The 26482-nt window shown below is 37.4% G+C and overlaps 1 long non-coding RNA gene across 3 annotated transcripts in view; it reads left to right on the forward strand.

Moving 5' to 3' along the window:
* LOC103349540 (uncharacterized) overlaps positions 1 to 26482 on the forward strand; it is a 71604-nt gene that overhangs the window by 18951 nt on the left and 26171 nt on the right. Inside the window, exons 3-5 of one of the 3 annotated variants that reach the window (XR_011382099.1) lie at positions 347 to 553; positions 12247 to 12318; positions 16015 to 16170. This is a non-coding gene — a long non-coding RNA (uncharacterized lncRNA). Of the gene's footprint in view, positions 1 to 346; positions 554 to 12246; positions 12319 to 16014; positions 16171 to 26482 lie in introns of those variants that run through there. The other 2 variants (XR_007922559.2, XR_011382100.1) reach the window with 2 other exon arrangements.

Consider the following 26482-nt stretch of genomic DNA (forward strand, 5'->3'; position numbering starts at 1 on the left):
TCTCACTGTCCACTCTGCCTGTCCAAAAAAAAAAAAAAAAAAAATTGCATATTGAGGAAAATAAGTGAAATTCTATACTAACAAGTACTTATAAAATATATAGTTATAGGACTTTATAATAAATAATAACTAAAACTACAGATTATTCTAATAATCTCTTAATAAAACATATTTTGGTTATGCCCACCACATATGTATTCATTTATAGATAAAATAAATAGCAAATGCCAGAAAGCAGTAAACTGTGGTAGTGTGATTCTTTTCTATAATAAATTAATTTATTTTGAAGGATATATAAAAGGGTAGAATACATGTGTGATGTAAATGTTCTCTTATATGTTTTTAGAAACTGAAAACATCAGATGATTCAATGAAAATTACAGCTGCTAGAATGGATATCAGTAGTGGTGTTTTTATCGAAACCCAAGGGAGTCATCTAAAGAATCTACCACCATGGAGCATTTAAAAGTATATGATGCAGACATTACCAACCAAAACTAAGAACCATGAACTCCTCAAGTCCACACCACAGGCATGAGAAGCAGGATCTGTGGTATGTATAGATTTGAATGGCAGAGAGAGCAAGTGAGAACAAGAGTGAGAGACAGATCTTCTATCAGCTGTTCACTCCCCAGATGCTAGCCATGGTCCAGCAGAAGCCAGAAGCCCAGAGCTCCATCAGAGTTCCCTACATGGGTAGCAGGGGACAATGTCTTTGGGCCACTTTTCTGCTTCCCCAGGAGACTGGATATGCAGGGGAGCAGCCAGGACTAGAAATGGTGTTCTGACTAACCTGCTGCACCATGATGGTGGCCCCAGGAGGCAGGACCTGATCTGGAGTCTGTCAAACTCATAAGCCATCTGCTCTTCATGCGCCTGCTGTCCAAGTCTCTCAGAGCCTTACCTATAAGTGAGGGCCCTGAGCTGCATCACCGCCCTCCTTCCTTGCCATGCTCCCAGTCTCTATATCGTTTCCTCACTAGTGGATATATATGTTTTTCTTAAATATATACACACTTCATAGATCACTTCTTTTTGTCTCTTCACCTCACTACTTTACTTCCACTCACTGATTATTGAGGGTATTTCAAAAAGCTTATGGAAAAATGGAATGAAAGTAGACATTTATTTTGGTGCAAAAAGTTTTGAAATCCATGCATAGCTTTCTAACAACAATGAAGGTTTTGAAGATCTTTTGTATCAGGGTTTCAAAATGTTGGGCACCAGCATAGACCTATCTTTTCATTTCTGTTTCTATGGAATTTTTGAAATACTCTCATATACAGCAAATTTATAGTTTCCAATATTCTATTCCTGGTTTACATTCATTTTAATTCTATCTGCCTTATTTCTACTTCATTCATTTCTATTTTTAAAATAATCTACACAAATGGAAATAATGAGAACTATAGAAAATAAAAATAAATACCATGTCTTTGGTGATACTGACTAAAGAGAACAGCAATTAAGTTTCTATTACTGGAAAAGATAAGTATTAACCTATAGGTTTTCAATATTTCCTCATATTTAAAAACCAGATATAAGATGTTAAAATAAGCGTTTTCTTTACAAGGATCACTGTGACCTAAAAGTACATGGACATATACATAGGTTCTTTATTGAGAGTAATGATAATTCTTTCTGGCTAATACATTTAAAATATTATGTCTAATTTCCATTAGACAACTCAATTTCTAACCGTAAATTTTTACTATTTTCTGGAGTTATCTTTATACTGACAAAACAATTATCTAAATATTGTAACTTAATCATATTTTGTTTTTAATCATTAATACAATTATATCATGCAACTAATATACTAAATTTGTCTTTCAGTGCAAAAATTTATGACAACCAGCTTATAAATTATTGAAGAATACAAACACCCATATGCTGCTACTGAAATTTAAATAGATAGCTAGATGGATAGATATTCACTAATGCCTAAGACAAAGTTTTCTAAAACAAACACTTCAGTCATCTAACATCTGCTAACACATGATTACCTTCTAGAAAATATCACTACGTCAACACATGACATTTAGTTTTTGATTTCTTGCAGAAGTCCCACTTTTCTATAATACAGTCCAATTGAACCTCAATTTGCTGAGTTTATTGCACTTAATCCATTAGAAAAGCCAACAAGCACTCATAGAAACATGCTAGGGACTTCTTATGTGTGAAAAAAATTGGTACATTTTAATAACGATGTGGAAGATAGAGCTTGCAACTCTTTAGTGGAGACAACAGTTTAAGGGAGTAAATAGTTTTGTGGCTTTGTGAAATTCCTCTTTTGTTTTATTTTAATTTTTTAAAAAATATATATTATTCACTGAAAAACTGATCCACTTGAGATGTACAATTTCTTTGTGACTTCACTAATGGTGTGTACTTTACTGAAGTCAATTTTTTGAGCACTTTCATTTTACCAGTAATGTCCCTCATAGCAATTCTACAGTAAATGCTCAATCTTAACCTCTCCGCAGGAAACCACTTCCCTAATTCAGTCTCTGTCCCTGTGTCTTTTCTGGATGCTTTATAAAAGTGGAATACTGTGTCCTCTTGTTCCTGGCTTTCTTTACTTACCATGACATTTGTGAACACAATTATCCATACCTTCATCCTAGGGATTGCTTACATAGCAAAGGGCACTTAAAGATGTGATTAACTGAAAGTAGAACTTTGTGAAAATTAAGAGTGCAAATGGGAGAGAGAGGAGGAAGGAGGGTTGGAACATGAGCAGGAAATGTCACTATGTTCCTAAATCTGTATATATGAAATACATGAAACTTGCATAAATTAAATAAAAACTAAAAAAAAAAAAAACATGGTTAATGAGAAAAGTATGAATAAAACACACTTCATCAAAAAAAAAAAAAAAAGATGTTGGGCCTGAGATGAGGCCAATTCTCCACTTCGATGAAAGAGGGACATTTGACTACTGAAGAATGGTCAGAGATGCCATGAGGCTAGCTTTGAAGATGGAGAATGAGATCATGACCCAAAGGACACAAACAGCCTTTAGTAACTGGAAAAGGTCAGAAAACAGATTTTTCCACCAGAACCTCCAGAAGGGACCAGTTTACCTGGCACTTTGATTTTAGCCCAGTGAGCCTGGAGACAAAGTTCTAACCTACAAAATTTTAACATAATTAATCTATGTTATTTTAAAACTCTACACTTGTGGAAATTTGTTTAACAAAGAGAGAAAACTCAGGGATGTTTGAGAGGTGTCACAAGTTTACCTAGATTCATTGCTACATAATATTCTATTGTATGGAGAGGTGAAACTGTGAAAATTATTCTACAATAAATGTACCAGCAAAATCCTAATCAACATCTTATTGTTTGTCTTATTTGTTAAAATTGATCTAGTGGATGCCAAATAGTATTTTACTACAGATTTACATTTTATTTCTTCCATTACAAACAATTAAGAACATCTTTTCAAGTGCTCATTAGCCATTTGTATATGTATTTCATCAAATGTTTTGTCTATTGTTTGCTTATATCCTTAAGTTCTTTATAAATTCTATGCATAAGTCCTTTGATACATTTACAAACATTTTATCTTATATTTTTAAGAGCAAAAATTTTTAATTTTGATAAAATGTAACATCACCTTTTCTATTATGGGCCATTCTTTGGGTGTTGTATTCAAAAAAACCATTGCTTCAGGGAAATGCAAATCAAAACCACAATGAGGTTTCACCTCACCCCGGTTAGAATGGCTCACATACAGAAATCTACCAACAACAGATGCTGGCGAGGATGTGAGGGAAAAGGGACACTAACTCACTGTTGGTGGGAATGCAAACTGGTCAAGCCACTATGGAAGTCAGTCTGGAGATTCCTCAGAAACCTGAATATAACCCTACCATACAACCCAGCCATCCCACTCCTTGGAATTTACCCAACGGAAATTAAATTGGCAAACAAAAAAGCTGTCTGCACCTTAATGTTTACTGCAGCTCAATTCACAATAGCTAAGACCTAGAATCAACCTAAATGCCCATCAACAGTAGACTGGATAAAGAAATTATGGGACATATACTCTATAGAATACTATACAGCAGTAAAAAACAATGAAATCCGGTCATTTGCAACAAGATGGAGGAATCTGGAAAACATTATGTTGAGTGAATTAAGCCAGTCCCAAAGGGACAAATATCATATTCTCCCTGATCGGTGACAACTAACTGAGCACCAAAAAGGAAACCTGTTAAAGTGAAATGGACACTATGAGAAACGGTGACTTGATCAGCATAGTCCTGACTATTGATTAACAACTTAATACATTATCCCTCTTAGTATTTTTTTTTGTCTCTTTTACTTAATACTATTGGTTTAATTCTGTAATTAATACACAGTTATTCTTAAGTGTGAAATTTAACTGAAAAGTGACCCCTGTTAAATATAAGAGTGGGAATAAGAGAGGGAAGGGATGTACAATTTGGGACATGCTCAAGCTGACTTGCCCCAAATGGTAGAGTTAGAAATGTGCCAGGGGATTCCAATTCGATCCCATCAAGGTGGCATGTACCAATGCCATCTCACTAGTCCCAGTGATCAATTTCAGTTCACAATCGATCATAATGATAGGACTAAGAATCAAAAGGATCACATAAACATGACTAGTGTCTGAAAATACTAACCGATAGAACAAAAAAGGGAGAGAACGATCCAACATGGGAAGTGAGATACACAGCAGACCCATAGAATGGCAGATGTCCTAAACAGCACTCTGGCCTCAGAAGCAGCCCTTAAGGCATTTGGATCCAGCTGAAAAGCCCATGAGAGTATTTCAGGTGTGGAAAGCCAAGACACTCTGGCAAAAAAAAAAAAAAAAAAAAAAAAAAAAATGACCTAAATGAAAGATCTCCATGAGTGAGATCCCAATGGAAAGAACAGGTCATCAAAGAAGGAGGTACCTTTCTCTGAAGGGAGGAGAGAACTTCCACTTTGACCATGGCCTTGTCTATGATCAGAGTCAGTGAACTCAGGGGTTCTTCCATAGCCTTGGCAACTCATGACTAGAGCCTAGGGAGATTACTGATGCCATAAACAAGTGTGCCAAATTGTTAGGTCAACAACAGGAGTCGCTGTGCACTTACTCCTCATGTAGGATCTTTGTCCTTAGTGTGCTGTACATTGAGATTTAATGCTATAACTAGTACTCAAACAGTATTTTTCACTTTATGTTTCTGTGTGGCAGCAAACTGTTGAAATCTTTACTTAATGTATGCTAAACTGATCTTCTGTATATAAAGAGAATCGAAAATGAATCTTGATGTGAATGGAAAGGGAGAGGGAGTGGGAAAGGGGAGGGTTGCGGGTGGGAGGGAAGTTACGGGGGGGGGGGGGGGGAGAGCCATTGTAATCCATAAGCTGTACTTTGGAAATTTATATTCATTAAATAAAAGTTAAAAAAATAAAGTATGAAAAGAAACATTGCTTACATCTCTCATCATATTTCTTATTGGATTTTCAAAGATGCTTTTTGCCAAGTTTAGAAAATTCCATCCTACCTCAAGTTTGTTAAGAGTTTTTAGCATGAATGATTGTGGGATTTTGTACTGAATCTAAAATTACTCCTTTCTCTTTTTGTTGAGTCAAAAATCCATTTATATAATAATTCTTCATGTTTATTTTATAACATATGAGTCATTCCAATTTTTCAATATGTATTTTGCATTTCTTTACTTGGAACATAATACAGCTTTGACTCTAAAGGTCTGGGGACACCGTGAGGTGATGGAGTAAGGCAAGAACACAGTTTATTTCTCCCTCCAAAACAAGGTCCAGAATGGGGAATAACGAGGTCTTCACACAAAGCAGAATAAAACAGAATAAAAAATTTTCAACAATTGAAACTATTTCAAGCATCAGAAGACAGAATGCTTTGTGGCAAAGAATGCTTTATGAGAGCTACATAGTTGATGTGATCAGAATCCTATGGCTCTCTTTATATTCTCCCATTTAAATTCTCCAGCTGCCACTCACTGAAGAACAATGACCAAACTTCCACAAAAGAAAATTCCCCATGAAGACATAATGCGGCAAGTTTCAGACTCAAACTATCTATCTGAAATTTAGATGCCAGTAAAAAAGGCTAAAAGTATAAATTACATTTGATCATAAACAAGAATGTTATTAGTCTATGCCTTGAGTGAAAAATACAAACATTTGATCTTTTCATTCCCTTCCTTTAATCTGTCCAGTCACACTAGAAGCAGTAGTTGCCCTCCCACAATTCTGACATTCTAAATGTCATTCATGTTAATCCAGAACATAACCCACTTGTCCCCTATGATATTAAATTCTCAGAGCTTTTCATTTTCACTAGTTCAGAGAAAGTCACTTAATTTGTAATTTCTCGCTGATTTCCACAGTTTGCTAGTCTTCCCTTTTTATGGTTTAATTTTTCTCTTTTCAGTCCCATGTCCTGTAACCAATTCTAGATTTAATTTATTTTCCTGAAATCCTGTTGAATTTAAACTTCTCTAGTGCAAAAAAATACCTAGGGTCCATTGTTTGAAACAATGGATACTGTCATTTATAACCAACAGCAGTTTGATCTATTGAATCAAAAAAGAACCTGGGGGAAAAGTATTCTCAACAGAAAACAATGACACAAGAGTTGCTCAAATCTCCCCTGTGATAATGGCAAGCACGGGACCCTGTCTGTCCTTCATGTAGTCACCAACAAATGCGACTGTGACACAGGGTTTCACAATTGCCTCAGCCCTTCTGACACACTAGAATTTAGGTGTGTGTACCTACCGGATACTTCTTGCTGACTTGAATAGTGAAATACAATCATTAAATTCAGAATTTGAAGGTCACATTGTCTTAACAGAACATTTGCTATACTTCAGCTTCTATAGAACTTGAGACTCCGTTCCACTTTGAATTCCATGCACGATGCTGAATTCTGCCAAGCCAAGAGCATGGGGGATGTATAATACATGGATCTACAGCACAGCCTGTATTTTCCACTTCATAGTTTTCCTGTATCAACGTGAGATCAAGGATTTCTAATAGTGTCCACAGATTGTCACATGTGTCCTGCGGAGTTTTTAACTGTGAAGGAGGCAGATTCTTCATCCAGTTAACAAGCATGAATAAGGTAGTTTTTCCCTCGGAAGTTAATACTGATTTTTCTGTTTGTAATGGTCTTAATTCAAACTCAAAGAATAGTCCAGTAATAATGTTTCATATGTTCCAAAATAACCATCCTCTCAAAAATAAGTTGATAACCTTGAAATTTTCAGAAGTTTTCTCAGATATTTTCCATTTACTAAATATAAGCCCTTGAATCTGTGGGATCAGGCTATTTAATCTTTCCTCTCTAATAATATGTTCAGGTTGATAATCATCTTGCTGTTTCCAAACCTAGTTCCATTAAGTACAAGGAGAAAGAGAATGGTGATTATAGATAGAGATGAGGCACAAGGGAGGAGAGAGACAATGGCTTCAATAACACTTATTCCCAAACAGGTGTTTTACATATTATGGAATAATTAATTGGGTATATATTCCTACTGCTGTGAAACGTGGCTTTTATAAAGATAAATAACATTCATTGGCGAAGGTACTTTAAAAATGTTTCCCCAAGATGAATTTTTTATTGGTGTATTTATTTGAAAGGCAGAGTCACACGCACAATCTTCCATCTTCAGGTTCACAACCCAAGTGACTACACATGCCGGGGCTGGGCCAGGCCAGAACCAGGAGCCCAGAACTTCATACAAGTCTCCCTTATTTTCCCAGGCACTTTTGCAGGCACCAAGATCAGAAGAAGAGCAGCCAGGACTCAAATTCACAGCTTTAACCTGCTGTGCACAATGCCAGCCCCACACTGAACTGTTCTGAACACCAGCTTTCAGTAGAGGATTCAAATCTTGACCTGGACTTTTTTTTTTTTTTCTAATTTTTTTTTTTTTTTTGACAGGCAGAGTGGACAGTGAGAGAGAGAGACAGAGAAAAAGGACTTCCTTTGTCGTTGGTTCACCCTCCAATGGCCAGTGCACCATGCTGATCCAATGGCAGGAGCCAGGTACTTATCCTGGTCTCCCATGGGGTGCAGGGCCCAAGCACTTGGGCCATCCTCCACTGCACTCCCGGGCCAAAGCAGAGAGCTGGCCTGGAAGAGGGGCAACCAGGACAGAATCCGGCGCCCCGATGGGGACTAGAACCCGGTGTGCTGGCGCCACAAAGCGGAGGATTAGCCTAGTGAGCCGCGGCGCCGGCCTGACCTGGACTTTTAATTCTATGATGATTACTCTATTATAAGAATGAGATGTTGGTATGTGTTGTAATCACTCATTTCATTAATCTAAACTTTATTAAGTATCCCTGGATGTAAGAAAGGTTATTATCACATGTGATCTGAAGGTTTAGTACTAATATACCAGCACATCCCTAATCCAGCAGGAGGTTTTTCAATTCCTATTTGGTACTTTTCATCATGTTAACCAAATGCCAGAGAGAGGAAAATATCTTCAGATAAAATCACTGAAGGTAAATATCGTTAAGTCCGCTCTTAAATCCTCTCTATAGATCATGCACTGCTTCTGTGCAATGGGATGTATGCTGTTATAATATTGGAGCTTTGCAAAATTCAATGGCCATAGGGAATATTGTTGCTCTCTATGTATATTAAAAGTTATAGGTAGTCCATTTCATGAAAAATTAGTTATCACAACACATTTTCAGGTGTAAAATTTTGTACCTCCATGAAGTTAGGGTTAGAAATTCAGAATGATCATTCTTCAGCACATTACTCTGGTAACATCATAAATGTCGCGACTGGTTTGTGCTCCTACAGCAAAAACGATGTGTGTACACATCTGTGGTGATATTACTCTTTTTGTGCTGAAATAGAAATTTTCAATCCCGGTAGTTGTTTCCAGAGAGCCTGCAAAGTGGCAGTTAGCAGAGCTCTTCTTGTTGCTCTTTTTTTTTTTTTTGGCTCCATTTTTCCTTCATTCTTGTCTATTTCTTGTAACTGTATATTGAAAGAGAAAAGTCATCTGCTATTACGCATGACCAAATGGTACAATAAGATCTTTTTAATGTGTGTGAATATTATTAGTTCTGTTATTTCAATTAAATTTACAATGGATGATGAAAGTAAACAGATTGTACATTTTGAGGATGATATGACTCCAATATTTTTCACGGAATACCCAGTAGAATATTTAGGATGTGATAAATGTAATGTTTGGCTGGGAGTGTCCACAGATAGAACTCTCATAGAAATTATGTAGAGTTGTGCTTTAGAGTCCAGTGCAGGTATGGTGAAAAATAGACTCATGACTTCTATTTGTTGCTGCCTATCTGTTTGATCTAGAGAAAGGCCTTGCTACTGAATCAACATACACACATCTCAAAGGGTGGTTTTCAATAAACATTTTTTAAAAATTATTTATGTCAGTCTAGCTTTACTCTTTTCAGTTAGTTTCATGATGTATGGATGTTAAATAACCTGAGTTAATTGTACTTTTCCTAGCTCAAATACCAGTCTAATTACTGTAAGTCAAATAGTTATTTTTATGATTTACATAAACACATATTTGATACATGATGTCATGACATTGTTCATAATTTTTTTTTTCCCTATGGTCAATTTAAGTGGCTGTACTCATTCTCTATTGAAAACAAATGACAAAAAAACTTACTGTATTTTTCACAGTACCAGACAGAGGGGGATTGATATTTCACACTTCCTTGGCAATCTCCCTTTTAATCAAGCTTATACATCTTTGTCAGTAATTTCCAGTGTGGGTGTGCATGGACTGGAATTCAACAGGGGAAAGGAGCCGGTTGCTGCGGCAATCTTCTCTTAACAGACCTCCCCTGATGCTCCTGTTGTCTTTCAACGGCAAACAACCACAAGTTTGTGGGTTTTTTCCCCTTCCTGGAGAAAGCCATGGTATTCTCCTCAATGCACATGTGACAGCGTGCCAAGGAATTAACCATCCATCTAGAACATTCCTCAACTGATGAAAACCTGCAGCAGGTGTACAGTTACTGCAATCCTCTCACCTCAGAGAGGGGGTATCTCTGAGATGTGTTGCATACCCCTTCCCAGAGCTTTTCGGCAGAGTTGCTCTCCAGTCATCCAGTGTGGCAATGGTTTTCAAGTATGAGCTCTACTGTCTTCTTTATTAATGTATCCTGCTTCTACCACTTGTAAACTAATGGCAATGGCACTTCCCACTACACAACTTGTATCAATATTGATCTCAGGATTTAGATAAGGGAGAAATAAATGAAAGTAGCTTGTATCAGATAAAGTAAATGAGCTAGGATGTACAAGAACCCTAAGCAATTCAAGATAACATGCCAGGGACAACACTGTGGCATGCAGGGCTGAGCTCTGTCTGCAGTGCTGGCATTCCATATGGGTGCTGGTTTGAGTCCCAGCTGCTCAACTTCCAATCCAGCTCCCTACCAATGCACCTGTGAAGGTAGCAGAGGATGGCCCCTGCATCCATGTGGGAGACTCAGAGGAGGTTCCTGGCTCCTGGCTTGGGCCTGGCCCAGCTTTAGATAGTGCAGCCCTTTGGGGAGTGAATGAACAGATGGAAGATATTCTCTCTCTCTCTCTCTCTCTCTCTGTCCCTCTCCCCCTTTTTCCTCTGTATCTCTGCCTTACAAATAAAAAATAAATCTTAAAAAAAAAGAGTACATGCCATATACTAGTAAACTGGTTACTACTCAGTTCAGGACCAAATGGCACTAATTCCCACTATGTCTGATTTTGGAGGATAAGCTGTAAATTATATGTTAAATCTCTTATTTTAAACAGTAAAAACCAATTACATTTGATTCAAATACACATTGTATGTTAATTTATCAAATGCATCAAACTAAGTGGCTACTATGGAATAGAAACAGCCTGCTTCACGCACTGCTTTAGCTCCACTGGATCTAGCTACTGGTATCTCATTTCTCTGGCCACACTTAAGACTGATACTCTTTCCCGTATCCTGATAAAGCACTTCTAGAAATAGTAGCAAGTGATCCATGCTTTCTAAGCCCAACAATACTCACAAAAATCCACTTTTCTTGGTAATAAATATCAAAGTCACTGACTCCTCCTTTACTTTAGAAGGAACATTCTGGCCTGTTGCAGATCATCAGCTCTTAATAGCTTCCTCAGCTGGTTTGTCTCTGCATGTCCCTGCATTCATCTCTCACCCCCAGATACGCATCTATGTCTGTAAAGCAAATCTCATTAGCATATCATCCCTAAAGGGGGCCAGAGTCACATCCTAGAGAATGTCATCAGCATCCATATGGGTATGTGGATATATTATCATGGATAATATAAATGGACATATGGATAATATATGGACTGCTATATATTGCTTATAATTGGCATATTATGATAGGTGGTATTTCTATCACTCAGCTACATTCATATAATGGTGCACAGTAGCCGGCGCTGCGGCTCAATAGTCTAACCCTCCACCTAGCGGCACCGGCACACCGGGTTCTAGTCCCGGTTGGGGCGCTGGATTCTGTCCCGGTTGCCCCTTTTCCAGGCCAGCTCTCTGCTGTGGCCAGGGAGTGCAGTGGAGGATGGCCCAAGTGCTTGGGCCCTGCACCCCATGGGAGACCAGGAGAAGCACCTGGCTCCTGCCATCCAATCAGCACGGTGCGCCGGCCGCAGCGCGCCAGCCATGGTGGCCATTGGAGGGTGAACCAACGGCAAAAGGAAGACCTTTCTCTCTGTCTCTCTCTCACTGTCCACTCTGCCTGTCAAAAAAAAAAAAAAATAATGGTGCATAGTAAAATTCAGTATCAAACACTGATAACCATGTATGCTTGCAAACGCCTCTGGGGTCATCTAACCTTGGAACATGCTTACACCACTTGTCTTGCTTGCTAGGTGTGGGATGAACTCCATACAGTCACATGTGCCTCTAATTCTTGTGAAGCTGGTGAGCTACTAGGATATGTTGTTCCACAGCCACGATAGAAATCTAAGAATAAGTCCAACAGTTAACACATTTCAAGCCTCAATTCACACCTGTTACTGACATAAAACAAAGCAAGTTACGCACCCTGACTAATATCAAGGAGAAAGGAAGTGTGATATGTTTATAGATGTGGCAAATAAAATGACTGCCAAACCCGCGTCCATCCTGTATAAATTACGACCTAATCCTTGACGCATACAAAGCATACTTAGTAAAATAAAAGACACCTAATTTGTTTCCATCATTGTCACAGATAATGAAGTCCAGTAAGCTGTGAATGACATCAAATTCAGATGAGATTTCTTTTCTTTCAGAAAACTATGAGGTAATTTGCTTCCACACATCCAACATACAAGAAAGTTCAGGGAATGAGCAACCACAATTTAGGCCATTATTTGAAAAGGAGGAGATACAAAGAGCAGTTACTTCTCTATAGCACAGGACATTATTTTAATTAGAAAACAATATTCTTCAGAGGGGATGAGGGGCAGATGTGATAGCCACCTCATAATCTTGGAGTTCATCTCTTGTGGAGCAAATCTTGTTGTTGCACTTGCAGGTATACTTGGCCTTCACCATGTCTGCCTACAGGACACTGGCATGGGGAGAATGGGTTCTATGTATAAAGAAAGATCTACTCTCTGATTCAGAGATCCTTTATTTCCTGTCAGGAAATACATGCTGCATGCATGGAATTACACATAATATCAACTTGAAATTTTTATCTTCAAGGAAGAGCTTCACTGCTCCTGTTCCCTAAAGCAATCATACAGTAAAAAATTCTACCTGTATTTTCCTAACACTTCATCAAATTATTTATTTATTTATTTGAAAGGCAGAGTTAGAGAGAGAGAAGCACAGCAGGGGGAAGAAGAGAGAGAGAGAGAAATATCAATCTTCCATCCACTGGTTCATTCTCCAGTTGGCCACAAGTTCGGGGCTCAGCCAGGCCGAAACCAGGAGCCAAAAGTTTCATCTGGATCAACCATGTGGATGTGTGGGCCCACGTACTTGGGCCATCTTCTGCTGCTTTTCCAGTTGTATTTGCAAGGAGCTGGATTAGAATTGGAGAAGCAGGGACTTGAACTGATGCCCATATGGGAGGCAGGTGTCTGGAGGCTACTGTCATAGGCAGTGGCTTAACCTGTTGTGCCAAAATGCCAGCCCCCATTTTTCTAACACTTATAAATGGATAGTATTGAATAGGCTTCTTTGGGTATTAAGTAGTTTTATTTCCAATAGTTTATGAGGAATTGTAGCCTCCCTTCCCAAATAGGTCACAGCAAATCCTACTCCATTCATTAGCTTGAAAAATGGTTTCTAGGTCTGTCAACCCCACCTCTCTGGATACAAGGTCCACGCTACATTTTTTTTCTTTTGTGGTTTTCTGTAGGAAACAATTGCTAGTGGGAACATGAGTTCTGTTTTCAACATTTTTACATTTTAGCCGCTTAAAGCGCAGATTTCTTAAAGATTTTGACAGTTGGATAGATAGAAGCTTTGTTTTCAGTTTGGCATGCATTTGTGATTTTTTTGTTTACAAAATGTCTTGTTCCGTCATTATTATGATAAGATGTGCTCAGTTCCCAGTTTTTCTCACACAGGCCCCAAGACCTTCCAATCTTCAGTTTTTGATTTGTACTTATATTTAAGATATTTGTAAATTTATTAATAGCTTGTGATGAATCATATATAGTTCCTATGTATGACACAAGCCTGATTGGCCACTGCAGCTAACTTTAAATTTCCATAAATTTGAACATGTAATTCTTAGGCACTCAATTCATGGTCATACACTTTTTAGTGATAGTTTTTATTAAAATTTTGTTAAATATTATACTATTATTAAGATTTCCCCTTATATCAATGGCTAACTTCATTAAATATTCAATATCCCAAGTTAAATTCCAAGTGTTCTATAGAAAATAAAGCAGGAACTCAAAATCGCATTTAATATAAAACTAATGAGATATTGAATGCAGTCACTCCTTCCTCTTCCCTGTAGTTATAAAAAGGATCACAAGTGACAGTCATCACCTACGTCATCACCATAATTAATAACACAGTAGGTGAAGATAAAATGATGAAGACAATATAGGATAGAGATATTCAAACACTTTTGGGTTTATTCTGTATTATTTTTACTCACAAGCATATTTACCAAGTCAATTTGCCAATTGATAGGCTGGATTTTTTCTGGCTACTTCTACAAAAGTCACAGTCACATTTGTAGATATCTTTATTCTTGCCATCATCAGTGATAATAACACAAGCTCCTTAAGAGATTTTAAAAATAATGAATAATTTGAAGCACATTTGCTTTTAGCAAAATGCTGGGCATTAAATTTCTACCAGTTCTGTTTGTATAATGTTGTATAGTAAAATTCAATATCAAAATTAATAATCATTTATCTTTTGCTCATGCCTGTAGGAGCCATCTAATATTGGGATGTGCTAGTATACACAGCACTCGATTGTGAAGTGTGGGATGAGTTCCAGACTGTCACATGTGCCTCTCATTCTTCTGATGCTTAGCGACTTTTTCTAAGTTACCTTCTAAGTTTTGAATTATCTTTTCTGATTTTTTCATGACATCATTTTGTTCTGTCTAATGCTTCTTACATCTTAAAGTCAAAACCAAAAGCTGAATGCATTAACTTGCTAACATTTTCATAGCCAACTACCATAAATCTGATAGTTGAAGCACAAATTTATTTTCTCGCAGTTCTGGAGATTGAAAGTCCAAGACCAACATACCAGAGGGGTGACTTCTACCCAGCCTCTCTCCTTGGCTTGTACAGGATCACATTCTAACTGCATACTCACATACCCTTTTCCATCTGGGTCTCTAAGGCTCATTAACAGGAAGCTGGATTGAAAGAGGAGCAGGCAAAACTCTAACCAGCATTCCAATATAGGATGCCAGTGTCACAAAGGGCAGATTAACTCACTACAGCCCAGTGCTGGCCCCAAGACTATGTTTCTTAAAGACTACCATTGCTTCATAGAGGGTTTAATGTCTTTATGGAATGGTAAGGGTCATGTAGCTCAAGAGTGATGCATGTTTTCAGGCACAGCCACAACCTTCAATAACTATAGCATTTCCTAGGTCAAATAAATACATAATTATCAACTATAAAATAAATAGTGAATTTCCAACTCCTTCCTCATGAACACTCACTTGCAGTATTTAAGGTAGATGCACAGACACAGGGCATCCACTTTCCTCTTCCTAAGGTTCCAAGATATGGCCACGTTGAGTTTCCTGAGAGCTCTGTAAAAAAGAAGTGGATTCATTGGGAGATTTACTGTGTGTGAACAGGATTAGTCCCCAGAGAGATGGTGATCTGAGTCCTCTGGCAACCACTGCTTCCTATCCAGTTAAATGCTCAGGAAGTAAGATATATTCATATATGGGAACTTTTTTCTCTAGGGGTACAGCCTATATTGATTTTTAGAATTAAAAGATACATTTATTTTGATATGAAAGAATTTAAAACCCATGCATATGAAGGATCTTCAAAAATTTAATGAAAATTGTTATGAAAAGCTATATATAGATTTCAAAATATCTGTACTAATAAACACTTACATTCCATTTCCATAAAGTCTTTTATGTTCCCTAATAGAATATCTAGTAAGTTTGTCTTAAAGGATTATTATAACCTTTTATCATGTTCAGTGACTCTATAAACGTTATGCTATATTTAGGACAGATTTTAAGATAAATAAAATGCATAAAGAATATAAAGGCTCTTAACTGAGAAGCCTAAATAAATATGATATAATCCTATTGGAAACATATACTATATTGCATTATCCTCAACTAGTCTTTGGGATCCCAAATACCTCACAAAGCAAGACATTCTTCTGTAGTTACCTGATTCTTTCTAAAGTAGTTGAAGCCTATGGACCTCAAATAGGAGTAAATTGACACTATGTGACTGTGGTCACAGTGGACAGTAGTTTAAATGTAGGTGCTAATGTCATGGTCAAATCTAAGAATGGCATTTTGTTTCAGCTCTGTCTTGAGAAAGGATGATGTGGAACTGACCTCAATCCTTTCTACTGCTGATGGTGGTGGTGGTGGTGGTGATGAAGATGAAGATGAAGATGAAGATGATGATGATGATGATGATGATAACACTGCTGTTGATAACAATACTGGACAAAATATTTTGAACACTATGTACAGGCACTGTCCCATGTGCTTTATGTGTTTTGATCCCATTATGAGTATTCTTCTATGGCTTTGGAGAAAGAAATACTTTCGAAGCACGCACTTGTCCTGTAAATTAAAAAAAAAAGACATGATGACTGTCTAAGTCAACTTGCAGCAATAGAAAATAATTCTGTTTCCAGCAGCTGTTCTTGTTACTGCCAAGATGGGGTAGTATTCCTCCCAGATGAGAAAGTGAAGGACTTTGTTTCCATGGAGACAGAGAGGTTTCTAGAAACTCTAGTCCTCTCATCTGATGTTAGCTTATCACAACTCTGACAGACATCATGGAATTTTAATATTTATCCTTCTTTTGTTTCTTATGGTGTTCCACAAATAGTGTCCAGTATTAAATATGCTTTTTGTGTGTTTCATGCATACCTCAGTGATCTTGTGTTCTCTGTGTGCATTCCCAGTTATTTAGAAAAGAAATGGGCTGTTCTTGGTCTTTTGGAAACAGAATGTTAGTCTTAATTTAGTTCATTTACTTCAGTCAGTATTATAGATGTGTTCAACCAGCTAATTCTTTAGCAGCACTGCGTCCTCAACCCACCAGACGCCAGGTGTGCCGTGCCGATTGTGACAACCAGAAATGATCCCTCAGATGCACAATCACCTCACTTGAAATCCACTAGACTCTACCACTGGCTTTCAAACCTGAAGTACAGCTTGATGGTCAGATCAATTTGATTATTATGAGAAACACATTTAAGTGAGTCATTCTAGGAATTTCTCTCCAATCAAATAAGGTTAACTTAATTATACTTTTTCTTCTTTCTAAACTATGACAAAGATGTTCTTTATATACTACTTAACCATGAGACAAATTTCCAACTTACCACATATATTTTATATTGATAACTGAAAGAAAGTTGTCTAGCACGAATTTATATTCCCCTTGCCTTGAATAGGCCTAATAGTCACATAAACCAAGCATAATAGATTTATTTCTGATCCATGACATGGCATATAACAGGATAATGAAATAAACCAAGACTAAAAATGAGTGAAACAGTGCAGCAAATTTAGGAGGCATTCTAAATCCACAGTTCTCAGGAATTAGAGGTCCTCAGGGTATTAATTCAAAGTCAGAGTGAGTCAGGAGCCACACATCAGGATGGAGTAATGGGTTGAAGTCACTCACACTGACAGGGATTTAGAAGAAATGGCATGTATAGAGATAAGCATACTTCAAGTCAAGGAGGAACCCTACCTCACAAATGTGGATTTTAGAGCTAGACCAGTGATTGATTTCCAAAGAACAGACTTGTATGGTGTGATCCATTTATTGAGTCATGAAAACTACTGCAGACTGCTGAAGAAAGATGAACATCTGAATGTGTGTGTGTATATTTCCTTAAAGACGAAAGTATGAAGTAATGAATATACACCTCTTAACAAGAGATGGTTATAACAGAATATAACAGGACTCTTTAAATATGCATTAATTGAGGTCTAAAAAATTTAAAAGACCATGCAGTTTGAGTTACTAAAAATTGTAAGTCCACTGTCCCAACATCTTTCTCTGGTCATTGTCCCATTGCTTCGGGATTCTTCTAGACCAAAAAACTGTTTCTGCTTTAGCATTGTTTAAGAAACGAAGGTTTTTGCAGCATATTCAAAAGGGACTAGCCAGTCATAATTCTTATGTCTACTGAAGTGGCAATACATTTTATCTTTGATAAAGCTAATGGCAAGATTACTCTATAGTAGTTTTTCTTTTCTTTCCTTTTTATTTTATTTTTTTTTTTTGCAGGCAGAGTGGACAGTGAGAGACAGAGAGAGAGAGGCAGAGAGAAAGGTCTTCCTTTGCCGTTCGTTCACCCTCCAATGGCCGCCACGGCCGGCACGCTGTGGCCAGGGCACCACGCTGATCTGATGGCAGGAGCCAGGTACTTATCCTGGTCTCCCATGGGGTGCAGGGCCCAAGGACTTGGGCCATCCTCCACTGCACTCCCGGGCCACAGCAGAGAGCTGGCCTGGAAGAGGGGCAACCAGGACAGAATTCGGCACCCCGACCGGGACTAGAACCCAGTGTGCCAGCGCCGCAAGGCGGAGGATTAGCCTAGTGAGCTGCGGCGCTGGCCCTTCAAAAACATACTTCAATGTAAAATTTATTTCTTGGCTGATTTGGGAAATTCCTCCTACTTTGAATGTCACTCCCTTGGTACATACAGCTATAATATTATTTCCTCACTTACCTCCTCTACAAGCACATTAGGGGATAAATCATCTGTCTGGTACTTTACTTGTTTTCTAAACTTTCTAAATGTACACAAAACAAGCATACATACACACACACATATATACATGCATAATTACAGAAAATTAAAATGTATCTTTGTAAAGCTATACTGTTTTATTTTTTCTGTTGCATCTATGTGTGTGTGTATACACACAGATATACACATACATATGTATGTATACACACGCATATGTACTTTTTTCTCCACAAGTATTTTTAAGAACACAGAGAAAGAACTCATGTAAAGGAAGCCTGGACTGAGTTCCTGGTTCCCGGCTCTGGCTCATTCCCAGCTCCAGCCTATAAAGACTTTTGGGGAATGAACCAGTAGATGGAAAATCCTCTCCTCTCCTCTCCTCTCCTCTCCTCTCCTCTCCTCTCCTCTCCTCTCCTCTCCTCTCCTCTCCTCTCTCCTCTCCTCTCCCCTCCCCTCCCCTCTCTCCTCTCCTCTCCTCTCCCCTCCCCTCCCCTCCCCTCCCCTCTCCTCTCCCCTCCCCCCCTCCTCTCCTCTCCTCTCCTCTCCTCTCCTCTCCTCTCCTCTCCTCTCTCCTCTCTCCTCTCTCCTCTCTTCTCCTCCTCTCTCCTCTCCTCTCCTCTCCCCTCCCCTCTCCTCCTCTCTTCTCCTCCCCTCTCCTCTCCTCTCCCCCCCTCTCCTCTCCTCTCCCCTTCCCTCTCCTCCTCTCCTCTCCTCTCCTCTCCTCTCCTCTCCCCTCTTCTCCCTCTTTCTATTTTCTCGTCTTCTCTTCCTTTTCCCCTCCCCTCCCTCTCTTTCTCTCTTAAATTGTGTTTAAAGAATAAAATTTAAAAAGACATACAGCCCATTATTTAGCCATGGCAGATCCACATGGAGCCATGATAGATCTCAGCATCCATATGCAGCGTGATTCTGCTGCCTCACAACCAACCATTACTCCTTGAGAATGAAGCATTTAGAAGCTCTCTTTAGGACCTGGATGTGGAAGATGGCATGTGGACCTGCAGTGTAAAAATGCAGAGATGGGCATTGTGGCACAGTGGTTAAGCTGCCCCCTGGGACACCTGCATCCCAGTTTTAAGTCTGACAAGCAGGAGGGATTTTCAGAACTTTCTTGGGAAGTGTGTGCTATGAAGAAAACAATGCATGTATTTAAAATATGTCTGCATTGAAATTAATTCACCTTTTCATTACTTTTTCCATGCTGTTTCTGAAGCACCTTGGTAAAGATATAATTTCCATCCAAAGTCCAACTGCAATATTTTCGAATAGAATGTTATCAGTCCATGACCTTTTCTTCTCTCAAAAGTGGTTAGACAGGGGCGGGTGCCATGGCATGGAGGGTAAAGCTGCTACCTGCAGTGCTGGCATCCCATATGGGTGCCGGTTCGAGTTCCGGCTACTCCAATTCTGATTGAGCTGTTTGCTATGGCCTGAGAAAGCAGTGGAAGGTGTCCCAAGTCCTATGGAAGACCCGAAGGAAGCTCCTGGCTTCAGATTGGCATAGCTCTGGCCTTTGCAGCCATCTGGAGAGTGAACCAGCGGATGGAAAACCTCTCTCTCTCTCTCTCTCTCTCTCTCTCTAGCTCTACCTGTCTGTAACTTTGCCTTACAAATAAGTAAATAAATCTTTTTAACAAAGAAAAAATGGTTAAATATTCAAATAAATATAAAATTGAAATAAAGTAAAATATTTGAGTTAAAATTCATTTTTTTTAGTAACAATTCACAAAGTTGGCATATTTTTTCAAGTCACGTATGAATCTCATGAAAGGAAAAAATTTTCTGAATATGCTTGATATGCACAGACTTATTTGGTCTAAAATACATAATAAATTAAATATTCTCTATACAACTGAAGAAAATTATTAAAAAAGAAACTAAATCGGTGAAGGATTTTTGGTGCTGAATCAATTGACTATTTCATCACTTTTGAACTTATTTGTTGTTATCACCTAAAATAATGAGACTTTTAAACTTCATCATTCACTGTCATGGTTAATTTTCTTTGCCCACCTGATTGGGCTAAGTGCGGCACAAGTAACTGGTAAACATTATTTTTACATGTGTCTGAGATGGTGCTTCCAGAAGATTCTGTGGTTTAGCATTTTTTAAAGATTTATTTTATTTGAAAGTGTTATAGAGAGAGAAGTACAGACAGAGAGACAGAGGTCTTCCATGTCCTGGTTCACTTTCTATGTGGCCACAATGGTTTGAGCATAGCTGATCTGAAGTCAGGAGTTTTTCTGGGTCTCCAACACAGGTGCAGGGAGTCAAGGACTTGGGATACCCTCTGCTGCTTTCCCTGGCAAATTAGCAGGGAAATGGATGGGAAGCGGACAGCTGGGACTCAAACCAGTGTCTGTATGGGATGCCAGCACTGCAGATCTGGGCTTTAACAGGCTGTGCCACAGCACCAGCCCTTGATTAGCATTTGAGTCAGTCTATTGAGTTAAGATCAAACTGCATCATCACTCTGGACAAACATCTTCCCAGCCATGAGAGTCCAACAAAACAAAAGGTAGAGGAAAAGCAAATGTTATTTCTCCTCTGCAGCTGGAACTCCACTCCTGGTTCTCAGGCTGTGGCAGTCAGGGGCTTACTCCAGACCCACAACTCCCAACCACTTACGACCTTTCAATTGAGAATGAATTACAAGTGCATTTCCAGGTTCTCCAGGTCACAGAGGTCATGTGTTAGGACTCCTCAACTTTTGTAACCACAGGAGCCAATATCCGTAATAAATACTGCATACATGTGCCTACATAATATAGGGTAGCCACCATCTTTACTAACTCTTTCAATAGCCATTTTGTTCATGACAAAAGGTCTCATGCTACTCTTCCTTGGGAATGACAGTCTTGGAAGATAGTTAAGTATTAAAATTATAGAGTTCATGAAAGAAAATTACCCTCCCCCATGTTCATCCACCCTTTACTCCATCTAAGATCATAACATTCCTATGTTATGATTTGTAGGGTAGCAGTTCACTTCTAACAGAGGTGTGTGATAGACAAGATAATACACATCCCAGTACCTTGGTTAAAAGAGATTGCCCTGAATTCTTATTTCAAACAGCTTTTGGTTCACTAAAGGAATTACCCTGAAAGCAAGGCACCCTATTACAATTTGGAGCGGATATAATATATACATTTTCAGCATTGAAAAGCCACTGAGGGAAATGGGAAATTTTATTTGTTCTTTGAAAATGTATAATCCTTCAAATTATTGCCAGGACATTTGGTAGTATCTATCAAAATTAAAATTACACCTTCTGTGGTAATCTACCTTACAGAAATACTCTCACTGAACACTCAGATGTTTGTACAGGAAGCCCTATAGTAGTAGCATTTGAAAAGTGTAGTAAGAGCACTATAAAATCCTGAATATTCATCACAAGTGGCTGGGTTAAACGGATTATGTTAAATAAATGCTTTGGGGGCCGGCACTGCGGTGTAGCGGGTGAAGCCTGTCTGCAGTGCCAGCATCCCATATGGGACCGTTTTGAGTCCTGGCTGCTCCACCTCCAGTCCAGCTCTCGACTATTGCCTGGGGAAGCAGTAGAAGATTGCCCAAGTCCTTGGGCCCCTGAACCCATGTGGGAGACCCGGAAGAAGCTCCTGGCTCCTGGCTCCTGGCTTTGGATTGGCACGGTTCTGGCCGTTCCTGCCCTCTGGGGAGTGAAATAGTGGATAGAAAATCTCTCTCTCTGTCTGCCTCTCCTTCTCTCTCTCTGTGTAACTCTTTCAAATAAGTAAATAAATCTTTAAAAAATTTAAAAAAAATGCTTTAGTATACCAAGGAGCCATTTAAGGCAGTTATAACTCTGTGTACTCATATGGCAAAATTAGCAACATGTTCATATTATTCCGTATTTCTTTAATAAACATATGTAGTACATTCCAAGCATTAAGTCCTTCAAAATATCAATATATGTTATAACAATCTTATGAAAATGTGTGCTGATATCATTATCACCCATTTTCCAGTATAATAAACAGAGGTATATAGATAATATATGATTTGTCCAATACCACATTGTTTGTTATCAATAAAACCACATTTGGATGAGACAATTCCTCTCCAAAATTTACTGTATTAATACCTGTGCTACATCTCAGAATGAAATGTTTAATGAGCATGCTTTGGTAGAAATATGACTTACCTGTTTATATGCATTTAGATGGATGCAACACACTTGAAAAGGCAGCTTAGACTCCAAACTAAAACACATTTCACCTATAAAGACAGGTACTGTATTGAGTAATATTGTAAGGAGCCTTTTGCTTTTAACTTCATTATAACTTCATTACAATACTATTTTTATCTGCCCTTGATAATATATATACTTGATTAGGCTGTTATTGAATCAGTAGTAGTTTTTGATTGAATATAGTATTTTATTGAAATATATTTTATTTAAATATATTGAAATAATATTTTATTGAATATAGTAGTTATTGTTGTAACTGCTATAAAAATTATTTTCCTGGGGGTCTATTAACATGAATTAGGTCATTATGTCTAGTCTTGCAATTTATCCTTGATTTAGACAAGTCTTGAGAGAAGTGAGAAATGCAGATGCTAGATTAGGACACACTGTGACTTCCTGGGTAAGAAAAGGAGGAAAGTATGTTAATTTCTGTGATTCTAAAGTTTCCTTACAGAAAAATGCTAAAATGATAATGACAAATTATTTCCTGTTTATATTTTACAAACTTAGGTTAGTTCATAAAACAGGGCATAGGCATGAATGCCAAGTTTTCATTGAGATTAAAATAGCACATCATCACAAAATATGGCTCAAATAGTTGGTTAATAAAGTCTTTTCTTGTTTATCCTCATAAACAGGTATGATACATACACTCAACTAATATAAAACATATCTCTAAACATGTTAAAGTGTTTTCCTGATGAAGATTTGCTAACCTTAATCAGAATCACACCTACACTGTCCTTGTCAATCAAAGGGCTGCTTTATGACTTCTGTACTAATTTATATTCCATCTCAATTATTCCACTTATAAATGGAATGCAATCACGCTCTTACTTCCTTAATTCCTGATTGATAATTTGGAGTTGAACATGGAAACAATTATTTCTAACTTATTCATTCACTTCAGCATATGCATTGTTAGTCTTGAAATAATGGCTTAAACTTAACAAAATCTTGAGATAAAGTCTCAAACCAAAACACAAAATTCTAAATGATGTTGACATAAAATTTACAGCATAATAATTGATAAATGGGCATAGTGTATAGTCTTGTTTATAAAGTATAACATGTTCTATGGACTTCACACCGACTTCTGAGTTAATATCAGAGAAAAGAGAAAGTTTAATGACTAAACTTGTTGTTGAGTGAGCTACACAGAAACTTGTTATTGGACCACTGCTTCCTTATACAAATACCTCTGGTTGAGCAATGTGTCTCCTCTCTGCATGGAAATACCAAAATGATTGTAACAATGATTCTTTGTCAACAAAGTAGATAGATAACTAGCTATAGTATATGAATATAACTTCAATTAGACTCTTCTGACCCTTCTCTCATGATTTTTAGGCTATATAATTTTTCAACTTTGTGTGGGTAGATAGCTGATACATTTATTTAGAAAATTAACTCAATTAGAATATTGAGTTTTAAAAGTCAATAAAGGAAATGACATCACCTGAAGTTAGACATTACACAAAAGGTTTCCTGAAATGTGACTATGACTGAGATTAATGTTTGTTTATGCACAATCCATAAAATCTTCACAGAAATTAAATCAAAATGGATCACATATATAAATGCAAAACATAAAATCATAAATCTGCTATGAAGTGATAGGAGATAATATAAATGACCTTGAGCTTGCAGACACCTTTGTAGATTATATCAAATTCACAATCCGTGATAAAGAACTTTGACAAACTTGACTATATTAAAATTTAAATCTTCTGCTGTGCAAAACACATAGTCAAGAGAAAGAAAATATAACCTACTGATTAGGGGGAAAGGTTTGAAAAAGATATATGCTAAAAGAATGCAATACAAAATATATGAACAGTACTTAAAATTCAACAGTAAAAAACTGAACCTTTCTATTGAAAATGGGCCACAGAATTTAATAAACACTTCACCAAAGAGGGTATACACAGGGAAAATAAGCATATTAAAATGTTTCCCATAACATGTATCCTCAGGGAAATGCAAATTAAAAACAAGAATAAGATACCACTTTACATCTTTGAGGATGGTCAAATTCAAAACACTGACACCATCATATGCCAGGGGGCTATGTTAATTTTATGCAAGCATTTCTCTCATTGCCTTTGCCATTATCATCTCAGAAACTCACCCTATTTGGATCTCAGTTAAGTGGCATAAGAGATTATCTGTATTCTAAACACTTGCCAGGCAATAAATATCTGATCACTTCCCCCATTCTCATCAGAAAATAGGGAATCAGATCAACAATATTTCTGAAGATTATCCAAATATGTGGACTGTCTATTCTTCTAGATTCTTTATGGGTGTCCTTAATATAGGTCATCCTATGTACCTTCCTTGTGTATGCTTTGTGCTGAATCCTCACTATTGCTTGGGCTGAACACTCTTTGGTGTCTATAGCACTCTGTAATGAGGAATGCTTTAGAGATCAGTTTATTGAAACAGAGATTCTGTATGCAGAGTACTACTGAGAACAATATTCACATAGCAAAAGAAATTTTTTTATGGTAAAGAAGAGGTTTAGGTCAAGGTACAGAACCTTTAGAAGTCATTTTGATTTCTTGTCTTTTGAATGTATACATCAAGTGAATTTCTTGTTTCATTATTCATGCTGAGTCAAATTTTATCATCTCTATATTTAGATTTTAAACTGATATTTATTGCCTTACATAATGGAAGTAATGGAAAGACAGTGTGAAGATAGGAGGGTTTAGTGGTTTGGTTTCTGTCAACTTTGTTGAAAAATGAGTCTCTTGGTAAAATTCAGGGTAAGGGATCATCCCATGTGCTATCCAATAGAACTTGGTACTGAGGTCAAGGCATGTGCAGTCAACTGCTTCCTAATAAGAGCCATTCCTACTTGATTCTGTGGACAAACCACTGAAAAGCCCTAATCATTTTCAAATGGCATCTCAGGGTAAGACAGCAACCAGTGCAATTTTACACTCTGGATACTCCCTGCATTGCCAAGCCTTAGTTTTTGTTTTCTTTGCTCTTTATGCTTTATTATCAAGTAGACACCTAGCACACTCATGTAGGTTCAAATTCATTTAGAGGTGTTCTCTTTTTTTTTTTTTTGCCTTGGTGAATTGCAAAGTAAAAACATATGAAAATGCATTTGACAAATATCAAAACAACTAGTTATCCATAAGCAGAGATTGTGTTTTGATCAACTACCAACCTTATGGATGAAAAATATTATTTCTAATATGCCTGAGTGCACTTGATCCTAAAATTTCTGAACTCAGTATAGATCACATGGATTATATATACAATTTTGTCAATTTCAACAAAGGAATCCAATAGAATGCTCAAAGAACAAACTCAAAATAACAGAAATTGTGAATTAACATGTATGACTGGGTCACTTCTCAAAAAACTAGGATAAGATTATTTAAGAAAAAAAATATTTTCTAAATTTGTGGGTATTCCTTTAGGCTAAAATTACATAAAATATTTGCATGAGGATAATAGAGTTATTTTGGATTAATGAAAAAAAGAAATGCATGACCATTGCTAGTGTTTCCATTCTCCTTTGAAATCCTTATAAGATAAATGAAAATGTATTGAAATGAGGAGATGTAATATACCAAGTGAATATCACAGAAAAAAATGAAGTCAGTTTCCAATTAAACACAAGTGCCCCAAGAGCCCTCTTCAGGGATGTTTGTCTGTCTTAATGATAAAATGCAGATGTTACTATTTTGTAGAAGACAATATTGAAAATTAGATCACTATTCCTAATGCTGTTTTCTCCTTTCCTGATTATATTTTAACATCTATATTGTCTCTAAAATTTTCCCTACAACTGATACAATTCAAATTGCTCTTTTTT

This window comes from Oryctolagus cuniculus, chromosome 14, assembly GCF_964237555.1.
Source record: "Oryctolagus cuniculus chromosome 14, mOryCun1.1, whole genome shotgun sequence".
NCBI classification, from domain to species: domain Eukaryota; kingdom Metazoa; phylum Chordata; class Mammalia; order Lagomorpha; family Leporidae; genus Oryctolagus; species Oryctolagus cuniculus.